This window comes from Grus americana, chromosome 5 (assembly GCF_028858705.1).
Source record: "Grus americana isolate bGruAme1 chromosome 5, bGruAme1.mat, whole genome shotgun sequence".
Classification (NCBI taxonomy): Eukaryota; Metazoa; Chordata; class Aves; order Gruiformes; family Gruidae; genus Grus; species Grus americana.
In genome coordinates this window covers 33,988,381-34,011,602 of record NC_072856.1, presented here as the reverse complement: position 1 = coordinate 34,011,602, position 23,222 = coordinate 33,988,381, and the positions used below count along the sequence as shown (strand labels likewise).

The 23,222-nt window shown below is 45.6% G+C and overlaps 2 protein-coding genes across 11 annotated transcripts in view; both read left to right on the top strand.

Moving 5' to 3' along the window:
• Positions 1–3,700: 3,700 nt before the first annotated feature.
• TMEM229B (transmembrane protein 229B) overlaps positions 3,701–23,222 on the top strand; it is a 34,678-nt gene continuing 15,156 nt past the window's right edge. The window contains exon 1 of one of the 2 annotated variants that reach the window (XM_054826034.1): positions 3,701–3,819. The gene's annotated coding sequence lies outside the window, so the exon portion shown is untranslated. Of the gene's footprint in view, positions 3,820–14,787; positions 14,928–23,222 lie in introns of those variants that run through there. The other variant, XM_054826033.1, reaches the window with a different exon arrangement.
• The window catches only part of RAD51B (RAD51 paralog B), a 467,347-nt gene continuing 458,924 nt past the window's right edge, over positions 14,800–23,222 (top strand). For all 9 annotated transcript variants that reach the window (XR_008577203.1, XR_008577202.1, XM_054826023.1 and 6 more), the window contains exon 1: positions 14,800–14,927. The gene's annotated coding sequence lies outside the window, so the exon portion shown is untranslated. The remainder of the gene's footprint in view (positions 14,928–23,222) is intronic.

Below are 23,222 nucleotides of genomic sequence, written 5' to 3'. Positions count from 1 at the left end.
AGGCAGAGTTATAAGGTGAGATTCCTGTTTCATCTGTTGCAGAACCCGTTAGCATGTAGAGAGTGAGGCAGGAAATTAGGGAAAGGGTGATTTAATGAGCCAGATGGTTAAACCCTGCTCTGGAAAGCTGGATCCCGTTCCTCACTAGTTCCTAAGCAATGTCAGACAAGTATCTTGGACTAAACTGGTATGACTGACGGAGGTTCCTGATTTTCCAGGTGCTCCTTTTTCTAGACTAGGGCTGGATTTACAGAAGGGATGAGCATCCACAACTGGAATGTAAATATAAGGAGCCATATAAAACTAAATTCTCTGAGGAAAAAGAGATGTTACAAATCTCATATTTATGATTCCTTTTAAGTGTAACATGTCTGAGCTTCAAACCCCAGTCTGCAGAGTGAGATCTTACCTCACTGGGAATGACTACACTGGCAGTAATATTTGTGATGCACTCAGATACCAGTGTAACAACCACATTAAAGAGTTCCCGAAGAAATGAGTCATTCTTTTTTCAGTGTATCAATTGTGCCATAAATAAAACACAAATTACGGTGAGGGAATAAGCTCTGCTAGACACAAAATGGATGAGTGAGGAACCAGCTTGGGTATTGCTGCACTGCACTCCTTAGTGTGCCCAGATACAAGAGTATAGTAGCAAGCAAATATGATTATGCTACTTTCCAGGATGTTTCCATACAGTCAGGTGTGATGCTGCACCCAAATGAACAAATCCTTCCAGAACCAGACAGGATGGTGCAGAGATGTCTGAGCTGGCTTTGGGCACGCATATAGAGGAACTAGATCAGGTGTTACATATCATCTGTGTTATTCCAGATAAAGGCAATGCACACATGATGGGACTATGAGATCATTAACAAGATCAGCTGCATCTCCTGTGCCTGTTTACAAGTGGCTGCAGAGGGGCTACAGCATACTTAGGTCATGGCAAACTCTTATCACCTTGGAGGCAGCTTCCTGTGTACAAACCTGGATGCTCTGCAGAGACTGGTGCTTGCCCCCAGCACCAGGCCCTGGAGAGCTCAAGCCTCCTGGTGAATGCCTGACAAAAAGGCAGTTCTAGGAATCCTCTCTCCTTTGTCCCTGAGGTTCATCCTACTCCAGCTTTCACCATATTATAATCTCAACTCCATTGTTCTGGGTTTTGCTTGTTTTGGTTTTTTCTTCCATTACTAGCTCAGGCTGAAAGGAACAAGGCTGGGCAGAAAAACAATAGCTTTTCTGGACCAGCTAATGGAGCTGGGGAGAGCTGAACAAGCTCTCAGGTGTACAGCACCACCACCAGGTGCTTGCTCTGACATTTCTCCCTCCTGCCTGTCCCCTCAGCACAGTACTGTGTTTGTCTTCATTCCCCTCACCCCTGCCTCACTGCCTCCTCCTTCCTCCCTTTTCATTCTGGGAGCCCTCTCCTTTCTCCTCACCTCCTCCTTCCTCTCTCTGCTTGCTGTGACTAGACAGGAGAATACAGATTTATGTATTCCCTACATGTGCTTCTCATTTTTTCCGGTCCATCTCTGGCTGTTGATTTCTTCTTCTTGTAGGTGAGTATCTCTTGGCTCTCTTCTTCCTTTCTCTTTGACCTTTCCTCTGCTCCATTCTCTCCTCTCATGCTGTGAAATGTTCATGCTGTCTCATACTGTGAAATGATCTCTCTCACGCTCTCTCTCGACTGTGTCTCTAGCATGGTCCTCAGTACTTCCTAAAGGATGCTATTTCACAATAAATACATAAGCACTGCATTAGGCTGCTGTCCTCTGTAGCTGCCTAATCGGATACGGTATTTTAAAGGTGCTTCTTAGAATATCACAGATGCCTTAGCTGTCTTAGCATTTTCCTTCTCAGCTCTGTTGAAATATATATAAAACAATTGTTGGTTTTTTCATCCAGCTTGAGGTCACCAGCACATGCAGTGCTGTCCTAGCTTGCACAGCTTCCTCGCTGAGGTAGGGCTAGCGGTGCGTTGTTCTCCATTTCCCCTTTAAAATGCTCCATCTTTCTGATACTCCAGCTCTCAGTGAGATTGTGCAATCAGGTGACTCGGTGACAGGCTGGTTTGCTGCATTGTGGCATCCTCAGAGCAGCCACAGCGGTTTGTATACAGAGCTCCCCGAGCGAACGCTGACGGGGACGCCAGTCAGTAACCCGGGCACTCTGGGGTTATGCAGAGCTATGCAAAGCCGCGGCGTTTTTTTTGAGCATGCAGCATCTGCTGGCCCTGCAGTTTTGGGGCCGAGCGAGCAGCCTCTCAAGAGAATACCTGCCTTGGAGAGAGCCGCCGTGGCCAGACATCTTGAGAATCCTTCCTTATAATTGCCTCGGGGCTTGCACAGATCAGATGTTGCCTCATCATTGGGACCATTTATTATTGATATCAGAAACGCTGAGTCATTAAACAGAGGTTGTAAAAACATCCTTATTCTGCTAAAAACATTAGCTCATCATTTCTGGTACTACAGAAGGCAGGAGAGACCAGGAAACCTGGTGTCTGTGAGAAAGAAAATGTGGACTGCATTAGAGGCCCCGGGAAGACCTGAGCAGAGCCCGAAGTCAGTAGCTAATTAGGAAAGGCAGGGCAGGGCGTTCCTTAAACGCAGGGCTCGGGGCTCAGGATCAGTTGCCACTTCTGAGTTTGTGTCACTCGAGGTTACCGTTTTACCTCACAATACTTTGATTTCTCTCTGTAAAGGAACAAAACTAAAAGTCTCCCTCCCTTCTGTCTGAAGGCTGTAAGGCACTTCAGAGGCATTAACTAGCTAATCCTGACTGCAGAGAGCTGCTGGTACTTCCTTCCATTTTTCAGAGGGAAGCCAGAGGTACAGAGGGGTCATTTGTTTGCTTGTGAACTCTGGTTCAGGATTGCAATCTCCTGATTTCTAATCCTCAGAATGGCATTTTTTTTCCTGCGTTCTCATGCTGCTGAAGAGTTAATGTAGAAAGAAAAACAATTTTGATTTATTTTACTACCTATGCTTTAAATTTATTTTCTTACTTCTCTTCCTCGGGCAATTTTCTGAATCTGAAGTGATTCTTCTGGGTGGAAAAACACTTCTTGTAGAGATTATGTTTCACTATTTTAACAGTGAAGCTGCAGACAAATATTTCCTTTGATAGTTGTGTTTGATTTCCTGCACTGCAGGGATGTCCTGTCAGCATCCAGATTCAACAACAGGAGCATGGGGGTGATATCCCTTAGCTGCTCGGGTTTTTATTTGTTTTTGTTACGGATTTCTTTAGAAGAGTAAATATGAAGAACCTGTACCGTGGGCTCACCAGCCGCCAAGAAGCGTTGCCACATCGTGCAGCCAGCCAGAGCAAACACTCCAGGCTTTTGGGGAGCTTTTTGAGAGCTTTTTGAGCAGAGTGTTCCCGCCACACACCTGAGCTCGCACCAACCCACACCGGCAGGGTCCGGTTCTCCCGAGAGACACGTTCACCCTCCGCGGGTTTTCCCCCCCGCGCCAGGTTTAGGGTCTCTCCCCCACGCCGGTCCCGGCAGGCCTCGGCGGGGGGGCCGGGCCTCCCCCCCCTCCCCGGCTGCGGATCCAGCAGACCGGCTGCACCTCCGCGGCAGGGCGCGGGGCCGGCGCCCCAGGGGGAGGCTGGCGGGGGCCGGGCCGCTGCCGCCCCGTCGTTGAGGAGGCAGTGCGGGGCAGTAGGGAAAGAGTTAAGGGAAGGTGGCGGAGCAGGCCGGCTGTCGGAAGCGAGCATGTGCAGATTGCAACCGCATCCATACTACGGGCGAGTGTCACTGGCACACTTCACCTCCCGCCGCCGCCGGCCGCAGGGCACCCATGGACCCCGGTGAGGCGATGAGCCGCGGAGCGGCCAGGAGGGCGGGGGGGGGAGGCCAAGCCGCGGCATCGGCACCTGCCCGCGGCCCGTCGCCGCCTCCACGCCCGTCCCGCCGGTAGATGCGCGGCGCCCGCGGCGGCCTCTCCGCAGCCGAGCGGCGGCGGCGGGGGATGCGCTGCCCGGGGCGGAAGGCGGGGGCTGGCGCCCGGCGCCGTTGGTTTCGCTTTCTGGCGGCAAGGAGGGCCGGGTCGCCTCCGCCGGGATGCGGCCGCGCTTCCCGCCAGGCGGGCGTCGCGCGGGGAAGCCGGGCGGACGCCGGCCTGAGCGAGACAAAGGCGGGCGGCGGTGCCCGGGCGGCAGAGCCCGGGCGGCAGAGCGCGAACCTCCTCGCCCGCCGGGGGGCCCCGGGGAGGCGCGGCGGAGCCCGGGGCCCGGGGTCTGGGCGCGGGGTGTCGCCCCCTCCCGGGGAGAGGGGCCGCGCGGCCCGGCCTGAGGGAGCGGCGTCCCCCGGGGCGCTGCCCGTGCCGCACCCCCCCCGCCGGCTGGGCCCCGCCGCCCCTCGGGGCGAGCGCCGAGGCGGGGGCGCGGGGGTTTTGTTCGGGAGCCCCCGGCCCAGCTGGGAGGTGCTCGGGGCTCTGGGGGAGCAGGGTGGAAGAGTTGCTGAAATTGGAGCTGCTTTTCACTGAAAAGTGCCCCTTTTTTGGCAAAAATTAAGTGGTTTGAAACATCTTTTGGTATTTATTTCAGTGAAACTTTATTCCAGGAAAGGAGAAATAGATCTGAAGCAGCCCAGCTTTTGCAGAGCGGAATTGGGAGGTGGGGGCTGGCAATGATCCTTTCAGTGACTTTTCTGCAACCTTGTGAATTACGTGTGTAACTCTCAGAGGTCAGGGACCCAGGTATTACAATCAGCTGAAAATGCGAATTTTTCTTTTTCTTTTTTTTTATTAAACTTTTAATTTAAATTAGTCTCAAGATGTTTGCTCTCTTTCCATTTTTGGTGTGGAAAAATATTTGTAATAATTTTGGCAAAATGGAAAATCTGATTCCTTCTGTCCCCCATCCTTTGCACTAGGGTTTTGAAAATTGTCTCTAGGATGCTTAGGAGCAGGGATGCTGGGAGCCTTGCCCGTCCCTCTCATCCTGAGTTGGAGTCTTACACTGGGATTTCCTCGAGAGCTTTTGGCATTGCTGGTCCAAAGCTACCAGGGAAGTACAGACTTGATAAGGGTCCTAATTACATAGCAGAAGCAGTAGAACTCTTGTCAGATGAAGTATTTTGTGTTGTTCTCTAACATCATTTATTTGACAAGTTTGTCCTGTTCTCCTCTTAATTCTGAGGAAGAAGCAGTCCCTGCAGGAGCTGAATTATTTCACAGGCAAGGTGGTAACAAGTCCGTGACTGCTAGAGCTGTGTGCATTGGGGATTTGCAAGAACAGGTTGCCCAAAGAGCTCTGTTCTGTGGGTTCCAGGAACGCAAATGCATTAATACATGTACGGCATCAGTTAGAGATGGGGATAGCTACTGTTTGGTGGTAAATAGGAAGTCCTGAAAAGAACAATTACTGTAAAATTATTAGGAAGCAGAAAAGGAAGGCTTATTGACATGGAGTCGTTAATGCCTGTAGCCGCTCTCGGCCAGCACTGAGGAAAGCGCGGTAGGAAGTCTGTAAGACGGTCTGATGCCCACGGCACATCCTGAAGGTCCTTCCTGAATCCCAGCGCCTAATCCCAGTGAGAAGGTATGACCTCCTCCATGCAGGGATGTCAGTTATTCTGTGTGTGGTGACAACAGCTTGCTACTGTGGATAAATTAAGCTTGTTCACTTAATTTGAAAGTTGGTATTTTCTCCCTGAGGAGCTTTGTGCATATGTCTGCAAATTTCATAGTTCTGAGGCTCCACTGAAGAGCATGGGTGTCTCCCTGTTTGTAGAAGGGGCAACTGAGGTACAGAAAGGTGGCTTTTCACTTGTAGATGTGATATTGAAACACAAGACTTAACTCCACATCCTTTGGTTTAACTAGTAGCTATAGCAGCTTCCTTAGCAAAGGTCAGCAGAAGTGTTACCAGCAGCTTATTCGATGTCTGTGAAACATTTTGACATCCTCTGATCACAGGCATATTGAAAAAGGAAGTAGTATAGTCCAGTGGAAGGGAAATGGAGGGGCAAGCAAGTGGTGAGGTAGTACTGCTTGTGACTGTGTAACACCTCCTTGCTGAGGCTCTGGCAACACGTCCGTAGCCTTGGTCAGTATTGCTGTTCCCACTCCGCTGCAGGGTGACAGTGAAGGGAGAAAACGAGCTGCTTCATCGGGAGAGTTCAGACCTTGGTGTTCTGGTGGCAAGATCCCATGGCAGTTTACAGAAGCGGTCAAGGGAGGGCTAAAACAAGAGTTGTGGGTAGCTTATTGACAGGTGGGTTGAGAGTAATGTGGATCTCTGCATACATATGGAAATGGTACCTGATAGTGGAGACTCTGCGGTTTTGCTGACAATGTCATAACGTGATGTGGAGCCAAGCAGTCAAAGGCAAATTTACCCTTGAAGGGAGATGCAGGTTCCTGACTTTGAGTGTGAAACCGGAAGAGGTTTTTGGGTAAGGTGGTGGACTCGATAGTGTTTGGAGTCTTTAAATTGAGATATCTTTTTACAATCTATACTCTAATTCAGCATCTTGGAGAAGTCCTAGGGAGTGAAGATGTAGGAATCTCTTTGGCTTTGTAATTTGTGGATCTACTTATTGCCACACATCAAGAGCTCTGTAGAAGAGGGGTTGTTTTGTAGTGTCCTAAAATGTGCTTGTAATACCTGTCTATTTGGTTAGGACAATGAATGTACGTAGCTTGAGTGCTTCAGGGCTGCCGGCAGTCACTGCATTGTGTCCAGGAAGGGTATTTCCTCTCATGGCGTAATTAGCCAGATGAATTTAGGTTTTGCTTTCCTCTGAAACATTAGAAATGAGCCACAATCAGGGACTGACCATGCCAGGAAGGAGGAGGTCTGGGGGCAGTGGGGGAGAGGAGACTGCACTCTTCCCAGGGGAAAAACCCCATCTCTTTGTTGTCATCACGTGCTTTGATGGCAAGTCTTGTTTGTATCCTCAGAATCGTACTTACCACAGAGTCTAGGGCCAGACTTTGTAGGTTTTCTCTTTCCTCTGCAGCGTGGGATCAGTCACTAATGGTCATCTGTGTGAACAGTCCTTTGCCGGTTTTGGTGTTGCCACGCTGGCTGTGGCGTGATTTCTTGGGCTCTTTGTTCATCGTATGCAACTCTAATGTCCTTAGACTATAGGACTTCTGTCCTTACCCAAGTTACTGAGCTCTGTTGCAAGAAACTGCATGAGATTTTAATAAACTGTGATATGCAGGAGGTTTGACTAGATTTTAGGCAGAGTCCTTTCTGTTCTGAAACATTCTGACAGTGGAAAGAAGTTTTTTTTCCTCATGGAAGATGAAGGGAAAGTATCCTGAAAAAGCTGCTAAAAAAAGAGAAGCCTAATACGTTGAGGAGGCTTAAAGGGTAGTGGCATGAGGGAGACCTGCTTGTTCTGATGATGAAATCATGGAAGTAATGGGAAATATTATTGTTGCCAACTGTACCTTAGGATTCTTTGTTTCTGGATTGCCTTTAATAAATGCCATGTTTAAGAAAATGAAATTAAGTTGTGTTGTTTCTTTTGTGTTTGTTTCTTTTTTCAGTTTCAGGCAGCCTGCTGTTACATGGTAAGACAAGAGAGGTAACAACATGACTAATTAAAGGGCAGCAGTGGTTCATTCCCTACGGCTAATTATTCTGTAGAAAATGGGTCAATTACTTAAAGAAATTGTTTGCCAGCAGGAGGCAGGAAAAGCCTCCCACTCCTCACCTTCCTTTTGTGGGAAGCACTGCCCACCTCCACAGGCAGCTGCAATACCTTGGTCAGCTTTAGGATGCCAAAGCCACGTCCTGCCATGGGAAATGGCACCTGAGCAAATTTATATGTGGTCCCTTCTGTCCTGTGTGTTCCTGTATAGCTGCAAATGAAGCAGTGTCCAACAAAGGTGTTCCTGGGTTGGATCTGGAGTGAAAGACGTAAAGTTGAACAATACAGTTGGGAGTTTGCTTTCAAAATGAAATCTGCCAGTTGTGAAAGCTTAAGTACGGCATTTTTCTTCCCTCTTCTGAAAGAAGATGGATCATCTAGGTAGCTAATGTTTTCCAACATAAAAGGCATTATCTGCTTGTGGCTTGTTTGGTATGGTCTTGTAAATGATCCCCTTTTACTTCTCAGATCTGCTTCCTGTATGCATTTTAGTATTCTCTGGTGACTTTACTGCTTGCTTGCTCTTAGCTCTGTAGGCTCAGTACAGACTGGGTGGGGGAGCGGAGGGCTGGTTTGCATTGTACGTCAGAAATAAACTGGTCTGCTTTTCACATTTCTGTGACGGTATGTGAGGCAGGAGTATCCAGATGGTTTCTGAGCTCCTGGGTAAGGTGGTTGTGCAGGCAACCAGAAAGAGTCCTGAAAGAAAGCCAGACTGGGCAAAAGCTTTGGCTCTGTGGGAACAGACTACCCACATCTGTGCCAATTGGGAACAACGTGCTCTTTCTGGTTAGTCAGAGCGCTACATTCCTGGTTGTAAATGATACACCCAATAATGTCTAGTGTGAGCCAGAACCTATGCACCTCATGGTCCAGCTAAAACAAGTGTAAAAGACATGTATTTGCAGGTGCGTGCTGCTCTTTAACATGTCCGTAGAGGCTAAATAAAAGCTAGACTGCTTTAGGGATTTGTTTGTAGGCATATCTGAATGAGGATACCTATCAGTTACTAGTTCACAGGTGTCTAACCATTGTATAAAAGACAGAAGCATTTTATGTTACCCTTTCTTTTGTTCTGGATTTTTAGTAGTGTCAGTGCACAAGAGTTCACCACAACCTTATTTCAAAACTCCCCTGCCCTCACAGGCTTCTGTCAAAGCTGGATTAGACAACTGGAGGGAATCTTCCCTACCACAAATGCACACTGTCTTGCTTTCATTGCATAAGATCCAAGCATTAGTAGTCGTTAGATAAGTGTTGATAGCATTGAGTGGTGAAGCTGCTGTTTGACTCCTTCCTTGCTGGATCTTTGCTCTCAGGTGTGCCATATATTGAAGGCAGCCTATATGAAGGACTTCTGCGAAGCACCTTTCTGTCCCATTCTCCTTGACTTTGCCGGCAGCGTGAAGGAGACGATGAAGTATTTCTGAAGGAGGAAGCTCTCCCTTTAGCAAGGGTAGCTGTGGCATAGTGCTGTGTGTACTGCGAGGTGCCTTCTGGGGATGGGGAGTCTGTTTTGTTTTGTGTTTTTTTCACCCTGAAGGCAGCTAAACTCATTCAGCTCCACCAGCCTCATCTGCACTGAGAAATCTTGGCTGGGACTGGGTCTATATGGAGCTCTAGGTAGAATGGTTTCTTGCTGCTTATGGCAGACAGTGCCTGGTGATAGTGGTATATGTGGCTGTTTCCAACCTAGCAAAGCTGGGCTTGCTTAATCCACAGGGCACTCTTTGGCCCACACATTTTCTTTGTATTTTGTGTCAGCAGAGATTATGGTAAGGATGCTTCCAGTAAGTTCTAGAGGAAGAGTTATTTCTTTTTGTGATTTCTGGTGTTTTCAAGATGTGTATATAGTTTCCCCTAGTGGCATGATAGATACCATGTGATTTGGTTTATTTTGATCCAGCAGTTCTTTCCAAGGCAGATCTCACAATTAAGCTTTTAATTGGAAGTGGACTTGCACAAGAGCTGCAGGATGTAGGGCACAGTTTATAAAAATGCTCTAATGTCTACCAGGAAGAGAGGAGCCGCTGTGAAGGTAATGTCATGATTCCTTAGCAGTACAGAGCTTGGCTGTTGTTGCTTTTGGTTTTCCTTTGATGGTTAATACTTTACCATGGAGATGAGATACTGAGTTTCAAAACATCACCTTCAGTCACTTCAGCTGACAGAGGCTAGTGTGGTATCGGGACCACCCCGGGCTGCTGAGCCACTCCCATTCTGTGCAATGGAAGACTCAAGTGCATATATAAAGTAGGAATTATATTATATTAATATTGGCATATAACTTGCAAATGTGCGAAAAGTCAACTTCTAGAATGCAAGTCCTCCTGTTAGATAATTATATCCTTTTGAAAACAACGCCTCAGTTTGGTGCTTGTATTATGAGGTATTACTGCTCACCATAAAGGCAACTAAATGCTTAATTCTTTCATAGATTAGCTAGAGTGTAATTAGTTTTTCAAAGATCAGATCAATAAGTAGAGCATGTTGATTTCTAAAAATGTCATGTATGCACGTGTTCTGATTCACCTCTGATTTTCATGGTATGAGCTCCAAGAGCTGTGATAATGCATAGTGCTCCAATTTCAATTTGGGATATGCTACCTTGTGTATGGGTGCATGGGGGTTGGGGGTTTGTTTTCTTTTTTTTTTCCTACATATATATCTGACATAGAAGACAGGAAAGTGTTGGGTTCTGATGGGAGAAATGTAGTTTTCGTGATTTGAGATCCTTGTTTGAGAAACAAGGACTGGACAATGTCATGACAATGATTAAAATTTGCTACGCTTTGGACCAGAGCTTAGCAGCATTTGGAGTACTAAAAAGCTCTAAGTGCTAACACCAGCACTTCCACTGCATCTTTCATCTGAGAATCTCTATTCTTAATGAATTTTCAGTATGTCTCTGCGAGGCTGGTATTATTAGTGTCGTTTTGCAGACAAGTAGATAAAATAAAATGCTTGTATAAGCACATTCAGCAAGCTAGAAAAAGTCAGGAATAAAATTCAGGAATAATAATGTTTCAACCTGTTCTTCAGCTACTGTCTTGTACTTTCTGCTTTGCCAGAAAGGAGACTAATGGCATTAATTTTGGTAGCTTCCCCCCCCCCTTTTTTTTCCGTTGGGTTCGGCAGCATAAAAGTGAGACATTATTATGTAACGTATCTAAGTGTGCATGTGATACTTGAAAAAATGGTAATCAGTAAGTTGCTAGGCAACAGTACCCTGCCTTCAATTACCAAAAAGCCAGTGAGTTTGCTTTCATGATGTAATGTGTTCTGTACGTCTTCATAAAGCAAGTGTAGGTGGAGTTTTGTAAGAGTTGCTCCTTATTAACTCACCTTCTGCTTAACATGCCACATTGCGAGGTCAGATTTGACCCCAGTTGTAGAGAAATGTATTCACAGAACCTCAAATCAACAGAAAAAAAAAATGTTAGATGAGAATAATGAAGTATATGTAAGTGTATGTAAGAAGATAACCACACGGGTCTGTGGGTCTTTGATGGTTCACCAGCTTACAGAAAGTAGTCTCTAGCTCATCCTTGGGAACATGAAAAATAAGAAAATTGGTGAGACATTCATGTTAAAAGGTAGATGGCATGGATGTGTGGCTAGCCGTGAGAAATCTTAAGCACTCACAGTGGCCAATTGACCCAAAAATGTTGAGAGCCATGGTAATGCATGAAAACCTGAATGTAAAGCCAGCTCGTTCATTGTCATTGCCTTAGCAGGAACAGAGTGGAAGGAACATAAGCAGGAGAGAGTGTACATGGAGAAAAAGTAAGTGAGAGTCTAATAATAGAAGACAGACCTAGCAGCATGAGGGAATTTGATTGTGTATTTGAAACCCAAGTTTTGTTTTGTGTTTTGTTGGTTGGGGTTTTTTTTCTGTGGGTTTTTGGGGGGTTTTTTTGGTAAAAGACAGATTGCAGGATTACAACAACAAAAAATAAAGACTCTTGGCAGTTATTCTCAACACGTTTCTGCTTTTGGCGATAAATGGCCACAGAAACATTTGCAGATACTGTAGTTGTGTGGGGGTGTGGGCATCTGCCCAAGCCTCTTCTGTTACTGGGTGGTGGCATGGCTTTTAAAAGAAATCTGAAACTCTGGACGTCTAATGTGCTTCTCAAGGCTTTGCCAGAAGCTTTCAGTAGAGATAGGGAACCAACCTAGAGATATCTGGGGAAGGATGCACCTAACCTTGGAGATCATTTGTTTTCATCGGGTAGCTGCGAGTTGTTGCCTTATGGAGTTGTTTTTGCAATTTTGTTGTTGTCGTTGTTCCAGAAGAGAGGTGTTTCCTTTTCAGGAGGTGGCTATTGCATAGCAGTGCATGCCCTAGGTATCGCTCTGAAGTAATTCAGTCCTTTTGGGAAGGAAATTCAGCCACACCTACCATGCTTTGTGTTCTGTCTACCAGTCTAGGTTCAGAGATGTTCAGATCCCAGCTGGTCTGTGTGCAGGTTCGAACGCCCTCATCAAAGGGCAGCAAATTGGGCACTTTCTTCCCAGGAGAATCCCAGATAAGTCCCTGAACAGCGTTGTGACTCTGGTAGGACAGTTTATCACCAGGTAGTTGCACGCACCCAAGCTTTCTTTTCTGGAGCACTTTGGCAATCATGAAGAAGTGTAAGTACTAAAATAGACAGTTGAAGGAATGCACAGGCAACCACTTCTCAGTCAGGAATTTGCTTTCCTTTTTGTTTTCTTGTTCTTTGTATTCTCATTTGATAAGCGCTACTGCTAAATTATGCTAACGTGCAGTCCCCGACCTGCTGACACCAGAAATGTTGGTGTCTGTGTTAGGGAATGGTCAGAGCATGGGCAAGTGCTGTTTTACAGTGCTGGTAGGGAAGCCTGAATCTGCCCTAATAGTGGATTTTAGATTTTTAACTGTTTCTGTATGTGCAGTTGAATGGTCACACCACTGTTGCTGATTTTTTGTTTGTTTGTTTTTTCCCTACTACAAATACTTTTTAAATAATTCATTATTTCAACACAGAAAGTTCATTTATCTACAAAAGAATAAACAAATCCCCTTTTCTGAACAGCTTAAGCATTGTATTAATCATGTAAGCTTTAAGGTCAAACCTTTATCTTCAGCTCTACCTCTCTGCTCATGTGTGCTATGACATAGTTTTTGCTAATGAAGAGTTTCTTCAATGATTATCTTCTTCCAGGAAGAGTTTCTTCAATGATTATTTTCTTTCAAGTGTAGATACATGTGTAACTAAAGGAATGGCTTCTCTGGCACTGTGAGTTCATAGAAATGAAGATTTTTCTGAAAAAGGAACTTCTTTCTGCTGGGCGGTGGCTGGTGAGCCAGATTGGGAAGGTGATAACAGCTGGGAACTAACAGACTTTTTGGGGATAGCATTCAAATGGCTGGTGAGTTCCTTGGTCTTGCTCGCTGTGACGCCCCATGGGTGGCCTGAGTGCTGGTGCCGGGGAAGGGGCTGAATTGAGTGGGACTGTGTTGTCCTAAAGTTAGGTTGGCTTGAAGCCTTTTGTAATGTTCTTATTTGTACATTGAAGGAGTCAGGAGTGCGTTGCAGTTGCTTATTTTATATGGTTTTGTTCTTCACTCCTTTACAAATCAAATTATAGACAAATAATCTGACGATCTAAAAAGTGTTCTCGGTTTTCTTGTGATTCTAGGGAAGTGCTTTTAAAAATTTTGTTTGTGTGTGTCTGATAAATAGTTCAGTAGAAACCTATATCCAACTGTGACAAAATGCGTATGATGAAAATAGAACATGTGCAAACAATTTTTTGGAACATCAACTTTGGAATAATTTATACTATAGCTAGCTAACAACCAAGTTCTTTCCCAGTTTGATGTACAAATACCTAGCTAGTAAAATAGCAACTATGTCTCATGATAGGAGACACTCCAAAGTAGATGCTCAAGCCTCAGTGCATAAGCAGAAGGTGCTAAATGTGTCTCTCTAATACCCATGTTACATTGATTTAATTAGTGGTTTTATGCTATTCATCGCCCTGTTAATCTTGGTGGGAAGGTTTTGTTGGGGGAGGATTAGTTATTTAATCAGCATTTTTAATTGGAGTGTTTTTGTAGTTCAGCATTACCTAAATAAAAACAGCGTAGGGGTTTTTTTTTTGCTTTTAAGGAAAACATTTCTCTTGAATTCCTGTTGGACTTTGGTGCTCAGAAACTCTGAGATTCATGAGGATAACATGAAGATCCCATTTGTTACACAGTCTGACACATGAATGTCTTTGCTCTAACTTCTTCACATGCAATTAATCCAGAAAAATGCTATGTATAGACAAGCCCTCGGAGTGTAAGATCTGTGAGGCTGGCGCGAGTACAATGTTAGATACTTGTGTGTTGGAGCTGGCACCTCGAGGCGTGACTTCTGTGAAAATCGAGAATGTGGTATCCTAAATGTCAGCGCTCAAAGAGAAGGAGAAGTACAGCCACAGCTCACAGGCTCCGCTTGCTTGGGTCGTGTGGCCGGGCTGCCGGAGCCCGATGCGGAGGTGAAAGGCATTTGGGTCACTGGAGTGGGGGGAAGAGGCAGCGCCGGTGCCCCCAGGAACAGGCTGGGGTGGGAGGTGGGTGGCAGTGGCAAGGGTCTGCTGACACGAAGGCCATGCTCTGTCCCAGCGTGGGGAAGGGAGAAGAAGAAAAGTGTGATGGTTGGAGAAGTGAGGAGGAGAGGAGGTGGGGGAGATAGGGAGGCAACGTTAGGAGAGGGAGGATGGGGCTGAAAGGGAGTTAGCAGTGAGGCTTACTTCAAAAATCGGGGGATTGGCCGGGAAAATAGAGATAAAGCACTTTCTGGTAGACCCTTCAAGGGTTAACCGAGACGTTGGCTGAGATGGTAGCAGGGAGCAACCTTTGGCCACTGGCTCCAGTGAAGTTGCTCTGTGTGTTTTCTGTGGCTGGGATCCAGGAGGGCAGCGAAGAGCTGACAGGCTCAGCCTCACCAGAGGAGAGGCAGCTGCCAGGGAGCCGCCTCGGCCGAGGGGCAGGTACAGGCGCCTGCCTGGAGCTCTGAAGTCGTCAGGTCTTCCAGGGCCCAACGTACCGGAGCTAAGCTATCCATACACATAGCTCTTTCAGTGTTTAAAGCCTCTTTTGTGCTGTGCTTCTTTTGGTTTAGGAAGGCTGTCTGGTTGGTGTATTAGCTGTTGGTCACACGCACCTGGTCTGAAAACGCCTGGCATCTGAAACGGCTCAGGCTTGCTGGAGGCAACCTGGTGAACCCGCGGATGCTGTGAACCAGGCACTGACCAAAAAGCGGGAGAGCTCCAGGATTCCTCCCCGGAAAAGGTAAGGGCTGGAGGGTAAAACCGATGGGAGTGCGCTCGTAGACCAGAAAACCAGAGCAGTCCTCTGAGTACAGAGCTGACTGTGTTGTAGATGGGACCTTTGAAATTTAAATATGTAGAGTGCATATAGGATGGTCAAGATGTTATTTCCAGCTGCAAGTTGCTTTCTGTAAGAAAGATCGCTGTTTGCATGCATCGCCCATGATTTCTGTCTGCTTTGAGTCACATCATTCTGATTGCTCGTAATTTATATTGCCAAACTTATTCCAGCGTTATTGTCTCTCTAAAACCTCACACTCAGATAGCCTTAGGCAGTTAAAACAATCAGGACAGTGGAGCAGTATCTCTGAGCTAAACCAGAGCAGTAGGTAAAGAGCAGAGGGTTGCTCTCTCTCTGGTGGTAAAAACACAGGTGTGAGTTGGATGATGAGGAATCTATTCCTGGCCCTAACAAGTAGTGCAGTCTCTGCACCTGATTCACCAGCGTGTTACGCTACTAAATCTTTTTCGGCTCATCTTGCTACTCTCCAGTATCTATGGCAGTCTGTTACACTTGCACAGAGTGGATGTAAAACGCTGTCAAATTGGAAGGGAGATTTATATCCTGGAGCAAAACTTTATATTGATCCTGGTAGATGGGCTGGACGTTGTGGGGCCAGAACAACAATCTCCAGACCCTGCAGCATTTTCAGAGCTTTCTGTGTGTCTGCAGTGTGTGGTGTGGTGCCCTAACAGGAAGTTAAGCACAAGTGCTCTGATACAGCTTGCAGCAGTTCAGGCTACGGTATTGTTTTCCCTGTTGTGGATAAGGTTTCATGGCTAGGTCATACACAGTACTTTAACTGGGAATTTGTTTTGAATATGTAGGTGCTACATATATAAAATTCAGATTCATGTAGCACCTTCCTCCCTCAGCCTATCCTGTCTCAGGGGTGTCATTATCCTCTTTTAGTGGTAGTGCCCAAGAAATCTTATGCTACGGTATTCTGTTGTCCTGCTCTTGTAGGTGTTCTTGCTCTGATAGACCCCTGTCCCTCTCTGAGATCGGGGAGCAGACCCAGTCAGCTGCTGAAGGAAAGCAGTGGACTTAATGGTGGCAGTGCTAACAGTGTGGATAAGCAGGGTCAGCTGCTGCCTCGAGCTCCGACTGTGATCTTGCTGCCCATTGTGTAGCTGAATACTGGGCTTCAGTTGGTCAAAAAGTGTCATCTACTGAACAGTAAAGTCCAGACCAGTGCTGCAAGGTTATGACAAAGCAAGTGTCATCAGCTTCCCGGGAAGGCTGCTGGTGATGGACCGAGCCTTGGAATGAGTCCAGCCATTTTGTCAATGATGCAGCCACGAGTACTTCTGAAGAAAGCTGTGTCTGGCAAGCGCTCTGGTGTATGGAACTATTGCTGTGAATAGAGCAAATGCTGCTTATCGCCTGCCCTCAAGAACCATCAAAGGAAGCACAGACGTCTCCTATTACTGTTAAAACAAAAACTGAGCACCGTATGGGCACAAGAAAACATAGATCCATTGGCAGCAGAACAAGACTATGAATTATTCATTCCTCCAGTGCCTCCTGTATGTTCCATCCACTCAGGCTGTTCAGGATGCTGGCCGCTGGAGATGCGGACAGATCTGCTTCCAAAGTCATGGGGACATGACCCTGCAGACTGTGATCACTGCTCCGCTCAGCTTGTCCTCCATGAAACGGGCTTGTGTGTTGTTGTGACATCCTTGAGGACAGAGAAGTAAGCTTTGATCATCCTATGGGCTGTTGGTAGGAACTCTTGCAACACCAACAAAACCGGGATGCATCTGGTAATGCCAGCCTAGAATTGGTTGTGAGGTGAGAGCAGTGAGTTAGGACCAAGGTGGAAGCACTGACTGCTCTGACCCTTTTTGCAAAAAGGAGATGGGGTGCTGCATCTTTTGTGTAGTGTTGCTTTGGTTTTTGTAAGAGAACTTACACTATGTCAGTTTGTTCCTAGCTTTGTCTTGCTGAGAAGCCAGTGTCATCTGCTAAAAGTTCTCTGAGCACAGGCAGGGTTTTTCTCTCCATGCAGAGTGCTTTAGTGGAGAGGAGTGTATTTAAATGGCTGTCTGGGAATGTCTGTGAAATACATAGTTTTTCTCAACTTGTTTGCTAGTGGTCATTTGTCTATGTAATGGTTGTCAGTGGGCAGCTGAATTTGAGAGGCACTGAGGACTTACAGAGCTACAGAGACTAAATTCTCTTCTGATACTTCCATGAACTGCTCTGAGCAGAAGGCATTGCCAAAGGTTTGTTCGGAAGCTGTTCCTCAATGTAAAATGCTCATACTTAGAAACAGAGGTGTTTTTATTCTTTTTTTGCTTTTTCACTCCTGCTGGTTGGTACGAAGATTCCTTCAGCCATTTCACATACCCAGGCTGCACCATGCATGCCACATTGCAGACTCTTGAGCATTTTTCCCCATTTTCCTTCTGCATCTTCCAGCGTTGCTCTTGGCTATTAGACTTTTGCTGAGGGATATTCAGATTTTTACTGTGGGAAAAGCTATCTGTAAGTAGCAACTGCTGTAGAAATTATGGGCTTCTTAAAGCAAAAGTGTAACCCTTGCATTTACAGCTGGCTTGTAATGTGCCCTACCCCATTTTAAGAGCACTTGAAATGTTCTTAAAGAGCTTTGAGGGAAGGAGGTGAATGATACTTCAGTCAAAACAAGACTTGTGTCCAGAACAGTTTTCAGCTTCTCATTATGCCAGCTAGCTGGATTTGCCCTAGAGCAAGCCACCTTTGGATTTGTCCTAGTCCAGAAGCTGAGGGAAGCTGTGGAGGCTAAGATGAAATCCCAGACTGTGTTTGAAGAGTCCTCAGTGAAAGAAGTGGTGGAAGCATCCTGGGGAGAAGATTGCCCAGGTGGGTTGAGAGGTGGGGTAGGTTTCACAAAGAGGGCTCTCAAGGAAGAAAGGGTTGGTCCTGAAGCAGGCAAAACATATTTATCATCTTCTCCCTTCTGTCAAGACCACAGGAGGACAAACTGGAAGAATACTTTTTTTTTTTAAATCAGCAAAAGAAGTAGACAAACAGAGCAGGCAGTAGATTTGTGGTTTCCATAGTGATGTAGCTGTGGAAGCTTTTGTACGGCTGAGCTTCGCCCTCACTGCAATCACACTTGAAGGCTATGAGTATTCCGCTTTCCTGCCAGAGAAATGTAAATGTACATCAAACAAGGAAATGGCTGAAAATGCAACTGCATGTTCATGATTTATGTTTGCTACGTTACCTGAATATGTGAATGTTGGGAAGCTCAGCTCCATTGTGGCTTACTTCTCCTTTTATCTCTTGTTCTGCACTGAAACAGTGCATCAAACTGTCATAATCTTGCTGCACCAGGCAGGAATATGTTGACCTGTATCCTATGCTTTCTGTCTTCTGTACATGCATGCACATCGCACAACGCTGATGCCTGTGACTCGCTGCTCACCTGCAGTGATTTCAAACAGGCACTGATCAAGAAAAATATGCCTAACTCTTTCAGGGCATGCTAACTGATCAGAGCACCACCCTGTGAAATTTGGAGAGGTGTGCTTCATGCTGTTCATAGCCATCACCTCACTTGTTCCTGTGGGCCACAGAAATGGGCTGCATGTGACATTAAATCATGGTTTATTTTAATGGGCATTTGGAGAGTGTTTTAATAGTCAAAATATATAACCTTCGGGGAATTTTTGCATATGGAGAGAGCTGTTTGCGACTGTGAATGGTTGAATTTGAGAGCCTTTAAATCTGGCTTTCAAAATAAATTGGAGTGCAGAATTTTTAAGCATCTCAGCTGATAGATTATCAGTGGATCCTAGAGGTAGAGGAAGGAGAATGCTCAGTGTGAATGCTGGATGCACACATCAGACAGCTAGGTGTGTACGAGTCCTGCACACCCACTTGCATAGTCTAGTCTTCATGAGTCACAGGCATTTGTGCCTCATCTTCTTCCTTTTTACTCGTACTGCTGCTGGATGCTTCTCTTGCTGTCTCCCTCAACAAATCTCCCTTACCTTCAGCATTTGTTTTGCTTGTCTGATGGTTGTAATGGGTCATCTGTTCCCTTTATAGAAAGGAATGTTAATTATTTTCAGAAGGCTAATTAGGTTGCTAATGAGGAGCTCTACTGTAGTAATATTGCCTTTAATTACTCACTCTTAAGTGCTGTACAGAGAAGCTTATTGAATATGCTGTTAAATACAAATGCTTGTATCTGGCTTAGAGATGCACTTTCAGGCTCCAGGAAAGAAATGCTTTGATAAAGTTGGGAATCCATGTGACACAGATGACTGAGCCAATGAGACTGGTGCCGAGAGCTGCCTAGTTGTGCAGCATTTTTGCCTCTGTGTGAATTTAGTGCTTCTGTTGCTCTCTGTATTCTACTTTTGCTAGATGACTTTTTTGGCAGTATCGGTAACCAATTGTGCTACCTGCCAAACTAATCTATAGTTAGATGCAGCCCTCACATCAAATAATTTAGTCTAATTAGCCAGATGGCAGCCAGAGGCACAGAGAGGTGGAGTGACTCATCCAACGTCATGTTGCAGATCATTGCAAACCTGGTAATAAAGCAGAGGTTTTGTCAGTCCTGTGTTAGTGCACTGCACTGTTTGGCCCCCTGTGCCTCTCTTAGGGCTAGCATAGCTCTCTACAAGACTTGCATCAGTTTGCGTATTGCTTCATGAGGCAGCACAGCTGCTCGACAACCCCATCCATATATCTGCTTTGGCAACAACTTAGGAAGGTCCTTTTGCTTCTCCATCTGAGTCCCAGCTGCTACTTGCTTCTCTCCTTTTTTTACCCTTTGTTGTAGAAATCTCAATGCCTTTTAGAATTGCTCTGGAGAGCTACTGTATTCTAGATGATATTTTAGTTTTAGTACTCCCAGGATGAGAGGTGTTGGAATGGATCTCCAGCATCCCCTGCTTTTTGAGTGCTGAGCCTTCATGCAGCTCACTTTTTGGCAGCATCCTCTAATGTCCAGTTCCTGAGTCTGCTCTTAGCCAGACTCTTGGAATTCTTTACACACCATAGCTCTACCAGGGAAGACGGTGAGGGAAGGCTCTGAATGGGGACAACTTCCAGGTATCAGAAGATGCTCCCTATGCTTATATACTGATCATCAGAGACCCAGTTGGAGAAGGAAGGAAGATCTGTCAATGTTGTGGATGCAGTGCAAAACTTCACACGTTGTACTGTGCTGTCAGAGTATCTAACTGCAGGTGACTCTGAAGAGTGACTTAAGCATAAGAAATACCCAAGAAAGCTATTATCAGCATAAGATAGCAAGAGTCACCCTCCAGTTCTTTTCATGAACAGATGCATGCTGCTAGAACAACTTCTATCTGTGCTCGACACATGCACAGCTGCCTTGGCTGGGGCACATTCATTTAAAAGTTACCTTTGCACAGGTAGCATTTAAGTTAACTTTGCATATCTTTACAGCTGTGGGAACTCCGAGAGACAATGAAGGTATAGCGAAGCAAGTTGGTTAGCTGCAGTGTACGTACAGGTTCTAAGTTAGTACAAGCCTACACGCAAAAAGCACACTTGAAAAATGTCAAGGTATCTATTTCGAACACCTTGGCATTGCTATGAACTGTTGTGCAAAGTAGTAGAAATAGTGCTGTTTAGCATATGTGTAAGGTGACGGGTTTGTTGTTGCATGTATCAAGACTAGTTACATAATGGAAGCATATTTAGGTTGCTTTACTCATGGTGGGAGATAAAAACTTAAATTCTTACTCATCCTACCAACAGTGTATTGCTTAATATGTAGTGATTGTCATAAAAGTCCTTACATGCTGCAGTTTGTGTACCTCTAGAAAGGAATGGACAAGCTGACCAGAACATGTGCCTCCGGGACTGTCAATAGTAGATGCACGATTCAGGCACGAAAATGACAGCTCTTAAGCATTTTACATAAGCAGGGACAAGGTAACATATGGTGCCTCTCTGGTTCCATTTGCTGTGGGTCACCTGATGCTCTGTTTGTTGAGCAGATTTTAAAGGTGGTTTAAAAAGAATTTAGGGTTTGGGGTTTTTTGAGAGGGTTTGCCTTTTTTTTTTTTTTGGTGGCCAGTGTGAGTAGTATCAAACTGTTTTACTTAAAACTAAGGAATTCTTTTCTAGTCTTATCACAAGACAGTTCCCAACACACAGATGAGAACTGGCATCTTTGTTCAGCTGGCTCTTTGCTCAGAGGTTTGAGGTATCTATTGTTGCCCAGAAGGAAAACAAGGTAATGATAAAATCTTGTTTTGTAAGACCTGAAATTACTCTATGTAACCTCAGGTATATCACTGAAATGGATAAATCAGTGTTGTATGTGCTTTAAGCACCTCTAAGTAGGTACTCGAAAGATGCAGGAATGGTAGCATCAGGAATGCTCAAACTCCACTTCTGTCTCCAGGATGTGTCCATCTCTAGCTACCTTCACAGGTTCTAGTAACTACAAATGGGAGCCTGCGGAGACAAAGCTTGTAACGAAGGTATCTTTAAGTGCCTGAAATTCATGAATGAGTTTGGGCTTCTGCGTGTGTGTGCGTGAAATGTTTATATGAAATTCAAAAGGCAGTAAAACTGTGTCATGTGAATAATTAATTTGTTAGAATGGTATCATGTTGCAGTAATAGTGTAAGGCAGATTACTGGAGGCTGAACGCCAAAGAACAAGTCGCTGTCAAAGATGTGTTTCAAGCAATGAGAGCTCAGTGCCTGTACAAAGGAGGGATCGGCTCCTCACTCCCTAACTAACAACTGTGCCTCCTAAAATAACAAGCAGTTGTTTAGAGCGTATCTTTAAACTTTTATCTTCAGGAGATGGCAAAATAAAAGCTGAAAACATAAGTCAGGAGTTGAGGGCACCACAAATGAAGAGCTGGGCAGAAAGCCCCTGGCAGAAAATCGCGTGACCCTGGGGAAGCCCTGCCCTGTTTGGGAGCTCTGTGGCCTATCGTTAACGGGGCAGGACATTCTTGTGACCCCTGACCCAGGCCATTCTGTCTAAATACAGAAGGACAATTACATGGTAGCTGGGTAAAGCCTTAGGTTATAGTTCAATGGAAAGAAGCCAGTTGAATTGCCCTTCCATTAAAAGGCCTCTACTGCTGCGTGAGACTCTGGGATGGCAGGCTTGCCTCCGTGCTGCAGAGGATGGCACAGCTGTGGTTGTCTTCTTCTCTGGTTGTGCTTTGCCAGGCCCCCTGGGGAAACTGAGTCCTTCTGACCAGGTGCAGAGCACAATAAGCTTCCTCTGACAAGTTGACAGAAATTAGTGGAAACTTGGTACTTGACAGAAAGAGAAACTAATTGCAGGAGGTGTTAAGAGCGAACTCAACTTCATGGGTGGGAAGTTGTGGTCTTACCGCTTCGTCTTGTGCGTTCCCATCTGGTGTAAGTGGCTCTGTAGCAAATTAGGCTGGTAGGTAGCATCTCATCCAGTATTGCAGCTTAGTGTGTCCCACGTTTCATAGGATTTGGCCACTAGGCTGCCATGAGACTTCAGAAATAAACCTCTTCTGGGGAACCAGGGGAAGTCCGTTAGCTCAGTATTACCTTCTCTTCAAAGATCAAGTGCAATATGGTTTTCTAAGGAGAGGTAATATGTTTTGCTGGGTCAACTGGTATTGTGGAGGGGGGCAATAAGTTTCAGAAACTCAGGCCATGTTTGGGCTTGAAGCTGTCTGAAGTTGAGTATCAGGTTTCTGTCTCTGATCTGACCAAAGTAGTAAGATTAAAGTTACTGAAAACATAGTCTGGGTCTGCAGTAGCTAATTCTCCCTGGCATGAGCATTTTGCTTGTGGAGCCCAGCAGTGGGGAAAGACTGTGCACATCACAACCCCAGCTGGACAGAGCCACTGGGCCACCAACTCCTCCTCCTTTGTGCTTGTGTCTCCACATGTTCCTGAGGCCCCTGTACGACCATCACAAATGCTTTTGTAAGGGGAATTCAGAGTTGGTGAATCCAGAGTTGTCTGGACTGTCCAGAGGGACATCTGCACTTTTGTAAATGAAAAGCAAGCTCTGACAATGAGAACATGAACTTTCTGTGTTGTGCGTCAATATGAGTTACTTGTTCTGGAAAGAGCAGCTTCCAGAGGCAAGTAGAAGAATCCAGAGTCAACTAGTATGCGGTCGCTCTTCCGAGATAGCCGAGGATCTGGGTCAAGTAGTGCCTGTGTTTGGATTATGAAGATGTTTTGTCAAATATCAGGAATTAAACACATACATATGAGAAAAAACAAGAGCTATGTGTGTTTTGACACATTTTCTTTTTGAAGC